We start from the raw sequence: 6000 nt of genomic DNA on the forward strand, positions 1-6000 counted from the left end.
GGAGGCGGGCCGGGGCTAGCACTTTATGGGATACTCCACCTCTAAGCTACATCACACACCTGGAGCATCGTTTTCTCTCTTCAGTATAAAGGAAAACCTTTTACTTGTGGACAGAGAAGCAAAAACCTGACAGATGTTCTGATCTTTCTTCACTCTCTCCAAACCTGGGGAAAAAAAATTACGGAAAACAGACCTATAACAATCAAGTGCTGGATATTGGTAAAGATTTATCATGTTGACTGTATGTATATGTTCATATAATTTTTCTTGTGTAATACTGGTATGTGCAGTTGGAATTCAAAGTGCAATCAAGTTTGTGGGCGAGTCTTCTGTGAAATGTGTTTTTAAATCCAGACAACTTTTAAATAAATATATTTTAAACTATTGTTCTCCTTCAAAATTGACTTGGGGCTTGTTTTTACATCATCTTTGACCTCTGAAGAGCAATCTGCAGTGGATTGCTGTGCAGAGGGTGTGTCCTCACTGACTGTTTTTAACTCTCCAAAAGCTTGCACCACAACTGTGTTTCAAGCTGATCACATTGACTTAACTGGGCAGCACCCATAACTGTAAATCAGGCCTTAGAAAGGTTGGTCGCATAACAATTACTTGTATCCTCTTTTAACGGAATATAAAGTGCAATATGTGTATTTCTTATAAATTCTAATCGTAAATACTTTTTTGCACAACAACTCTGTGCAGTCACGTGACCTCCCTCTGATCTCCTTTCTTGATCAAAGAACAGCAGTGGGAGGGGCTGACATTCCCCACTGATGACTGCGCAGATGAAAGAAAGGGACAAATTACTGCAACAGCACTATGCTACTGGTCATCATTTAAAGGAACTGGAACATCTTTTCTATTTTTTTGGTTTACAACTACTTTAAAGGGTAACTCCACTTTTGTGGGGGAATAGCAAAGAAGAAAAAAAAAATATATAGCATATACAATTGCAACAATGTAATTTTCTGAAAATGCAATATGGAGTTCTGTACACAGAATGTGTACTGAGCACCCCCTAGAAACATTTCCTGCTTGTGTGATTGGCTTACCAATTTTCCTTGAAGTCCACCTCGGATACAAGTCAAGACTTCAGGTATCCCCTGCAACAAGTCATTTTTGCTGAGATACTCCCAATAGGAACACGTCTAAATGGATACAGGGCCAGCAGATTTCCTCATTAGTTCTCGGCACAGCTGATTATGAAACCTAACCCATTAGACCCACTCAGCACAGGGGCACAAACGGGGATTTCTTAAGAATAACAAAGGTTGTTATCCTTGCAATGTACATAGATCACCCAGAGGGGGAATGACGGAATTTTTGTAAAATCTTACCTGTAAAATTCCTTTCTCTGAGTCCTCCGACAGTCGCCGCCCCTTCATATTCGTCACAATAGGGTTATTGACCTTTGCTCCGTAGGAGTGGCTAGACAACAGAATATGTTAATATCAAAGCTTTTAGCATACCCCACCCCCAGGGGGTGGTCCCCTCAGTTAATACCCTCCTGCATTCCTACCTCAGTTTAAGTAGCATAGCAGTAGAGTACATAAACAAAACCCCAAAAGAGGGGCGGGGGCGGCGACTGTCGGAGGACTCAGAGAAAGGAATTTTACAGGTAAGATTTTACAAAAATTCAGTTTTCTCTGTCGCTCATTGACAGACGTAGTCTTCTTGATTCACAAGAACTGGGTTATGTTGTCTCCGCAGGAGTAGGACTAGGCAGAAAAGAAAAAACGTTCTGGCTCCACCCTAGGGGCAGTCCCAGAGGGTATATCCTCCCCCTCTCTGCTACAAGGCATCAGTTTTTTTCTGTCTAGTCAGGAGTAAGGACCTAAGTTCCTTGCTGGGATCTCTGGTCCTGGCAAGTTTTTTTTTTTTTTTTTTTAGGTAGTTTTTCTCCAGTGTTTTTTCCTGTGAGATCTTCAAGCAAATACGCCGGACTGGGCGACACTAGTGGTCACCCCAGCCGGCCTACGAGCGCGCGCAGACCATTGCATTGCGCTTGGTCGGCCGCGACACATTCAAGTAAGTATGCGGGGCCGGGCGACGGGCTGGATGTTGAGATCCAGTGGTCACCCCGGTTTCTGCCTACGAGCGCCTGCAGACCAGAGCTCCGCGCTGGAGTCCCATTGGAGGGACTGACCTTGCGAGTTAAAAATCTCGCTTGGACGCCAGGAACCAGAGTCGAGGCGTCCGGAGTGGTCCACAACCCCCCACCCCGGTGGAGAGGGTATTGTGAAGAGAGGGTGCCTGTTGGTTCGGTATGGTGAGTAAACGTTCCCTTTTTTCCTCGTTATGAGGCAGTATGAATTATGGGCCCCTCTATACATGGTCAGTATCTGTCTGACACTAAAAGTCCCCCTTGTAAATACGGCATGTGTTTGGTGGGAAGTGGACTTGGTTTGAGAGCTAACACTCTACCCAGCAGACTGTAGTATTACAGCAGACATAGGAGGTATAATCCTACCTTAACTGTAGTGTACCTCCTGCAGATCGATAAACCGCCATTTAGCAGAGATGCAGATGGATGTGCTGGGAAAAACGATTTCGGCAGTCCGCCGCCATTTTGCCATAGACCGGGTGCATGAATGTCCTCAGGTCACGCCGGCCGCCATGTTTTTGGAGTCTATTGTCTCCTGTATGGGGGCGGCCATGTTTGATGAGCCCAGCTACCTCGTGGAGAGCTGGGAACGCCGGAAGGCGTACACGGGGCGGAGCCACGTCCTTCTACCCGGGAAAACTAACACAACTTTCCAGTCTGTAAAAGACAGACGCTGACTGCAGTTGGTTGGAAACTTCTCTGCATCGGGTGGTGAGCCTTGAGGGTCCCTCTCTCTCTCTGTGGGGATCGAGAAGCAGGTACTCTGAGGGGCGCTATTGCGCTAGGGGGATACACATAAAAAAAAAAAAAGGTATTTTTTATTAAAAAAAAAAAAAGTTTTGTTTTTTCTGGCAGAGGTGTCCTGAATTAACATGGACCCTGCCACTCATGTATCTCCACCGGATCCCCTCGAGGTGTCTGCAGGATCCTCCAGCACCCCTCTGACGGTTGAATCATTGTCAGCTATTATGGAAACTTTTGTGTCCCGGGTGGAAGTGGCTTGTCAGGGACAGGGCGCAAGAAAGCGACCCCCGCCTAACCCCTTATTATCTGAAACTTCGGATTCAGAATCTGAGCCTATTTCTGCAGTTGCAGGTACTTCATCTGGGATTGGTGTCTCGGGTACTGTCTCTTCAGACAGTGAGGAGGATGTTTCGGCATCAGCCATAGCCCGAGAGGAAGCGTTGGTAAGCGCGCTCATTGTATCTGTTCAAGAAACCTTAAGATTACAGGGTATTCCGTCGGAAATAGCTGAAACTGAAATCCCCTTTGGGACTAAAAAACGCATCAAAGGTCGGGCAAACAAAAGCCCGCCCCCTCCAGACCTGAATATAAATCGTCCAAAGCCTGAAGGTGCGCCCCCACCCATAACTGGGGTGGGGGGACGTCTTCGCCGGTTCCCGGATTCATGGCTTTCCAGAATCCCGGACAAGTGGGTTTGCGAAGTCATAAGGTCAGGGTACAAGATCGAGTTTCGATCTCTCCCACCGGCGCGATTCTTCCCTTCCAATATCCGACTATCCCCGGATCGTCTAGAAGATCTGCGGAGAGCAGTCACGGATTTACTACAACAAGGAGTGGTAGTCCACGTTCCTTGGACAGAACGTTTTCAGGGGTTTTATTCAAACCTATTTACAATACCCAGGAAAGAGGGCAAAGTGCGTCCAATTCTGGACTTAAGGGCACTCAATTCCTTTCTTAACATAAGAAAATTCAAGATGGAATCCATTCGCACAGTAGCAGCCTTCCTGCATCCAGGGGATGTCCTAGCGTCCATAGACATCAAGGACGCCTATCTTCACATTCCCATTTTCGCAGGACATCAGCGGTTTCTACGCTTTTCCGTAGAAGAGAACCATAGAAGAGAACCACTATCAGTTTGTGGCGTTACCTTTCGGTCTCGCCACGGCTCCTCGGGTCTTCACGAAGGTGTTGGCCCCAATGCTGGCACTACTGCGCCAAAGAGGCATATCGATTCTAGGTTACCTAGACGATCTCCTGCTTCATGCAGAGTCTCCTCAGACCCTGCTACAAAACATAGAAATTACTATAATTTCTTTACAGGAATTCGGGTGGCTGGTGAACCAGCAAAAGTCATTTCTGGTTCCCACCCAGAGGCTCGAATATCTAGGTCTAATTCTAGACAGTCAGGACAAGAGTTTTCCTTCCGGTAGGGAAACTCCGGAAGATTCAATCAGCAGTCCAGTTGTTACTATCCAACAGCTGGTCTTCTCTTCGAACTTGCATGAGGGTTCTGGGGTTGATGGTGGCTTCCTTCGAAGCAGTCCCATTTGCCCAGTCCCATACCCGAATTCTTCAGCAAGAGATTCTTCTCAGATGGAACCGGAATCCCTGGACAATCGGATCCGATTGAGCAAACAGACCAGAGAGTCTCTGGTCTGGTGGCTTCGGTCTCCGATGCTCAGCCAGGGAAAGTAATTTCTGCCAATATATTGGACGATAGTGAACACGGATGCCAGTCTATCCGGATGGGGAGGAATACTCGGTCAGTTATCTGTCCAGGGACTTTGGTCCCCGGAAGAATCCAGGTTGCCGATAAATGTATTGGAACTGAGAGCGATCAGACTTTGTCTGATTCACTGGACCGAGCAGCTCCAGGGCAGCCCGGTTCGGATCCAGTCGGACAACGCCACGGCCATGGCTTATGTCAATCACCAGGGGGGCACCAAGAGTGTCCGAGCGGCCAAGGAAGTGGCTTGCATTCTTCGCTGGGCGGAGCGATTTGTTCCAGCGATCTCTGCGGTGTTCATTCCGGGGGTGGAAAATTGGCAGGCAGATTATCTCAGCCTACGTTGGGGCATCACGATTCAACAGGAAAGTACAGAGATTCGTGGCTCGCTCCCACGATCCTCTAGCAGAGACCGCAGACGCACTGATCGCCCCGTGGGGGCAATACCAGCTAATGTATGCCTTCCCTCCTCTCGGGTTACTGCCAAGACTTCTTCGCAGGATAGAGGAGGAAGGAATTCCAGTAATCCTGGTAGCTCCGGACTGGCCGAGCGTGGTACGCCGACTTGGTCAGACTGGTGGCGGACGTCCCGTGGAGACTTCCTCTCAGGGAGGACCTACTGTCTCAGGGACCGATCTTCCATCCTGCTTTACGATCGCTGGCTTTAACGGCCTGGCTATTGAGACCCAGGTGCTGAAGGACAAGGGATTATCAGCTTCAGTTATTCCTACTCTAGTTAAAGCAAGGAAAGCGACTTCCAGAAAGATTTATCATCGCACATGGAAGTCCTACATTGCATGGTGTGAACCTCTGGGGTTCCGTCCACTGTCTTATTCGGTTAGTCGAATATTAGCTTTTCTGCAACAAGGGGTTGAGCAGAAACTGGCCTTGAGTACTATCAAGGGTCAGGTCTCAGCATTAGCTATCTTCTTTCAGAAGCCTTTGGCTACTCATTCCTTGGTGCGGAATTTCATCCAGGGGGTGCGACATCTGGCTCCGCCAGTGCGCGCGCCGTTACCACCCTGGGATCTTAATTTAGTATTGTCGGTTCTTCAGAAACCTCCCTTTGAAGATATTAGGGAGATTCCTCTACCTACGTTGTCCCAGAAGGTGGCCTTCTTGGTGGCTATCACTTCTGCACGCAGGGTGTCAGAACTGGCCGCATTATCTTGTCGTTCCCCATATCTGGTGGTTCATAGAGATAAGGTGGTTCTTCGTCCGAATCCATCCTTCCTACCAAAAGTGGTTTCAGAATTTCATCTGAATGAAGAAATTGTATTACCTTCCCTGTGTCCTAAGCCCAGTCATCCTCGGGAGTTTGCTTTACACTCCTTGGATGTGGTCCGGGCGATCAGGGTATACTTGAAAACTACAGACTCGTTTCGCAAGACGGATTCACTTTTTGTGATCCCGGATGGACCCAAAA

This window comes from Pelophylax lessonae (assembly GCF_965119305.1).
Source record: "Pelophylax lessonae genome assembly, chromosome: 3".
In the NCBI taxonomy this organism is placed as follows: domain Eukaryota; kingdom Metazoa; phylum Chordata; class Amphibia; order Anura; family Ranidae; genus Pelophylax; species Pelophylax lessonae.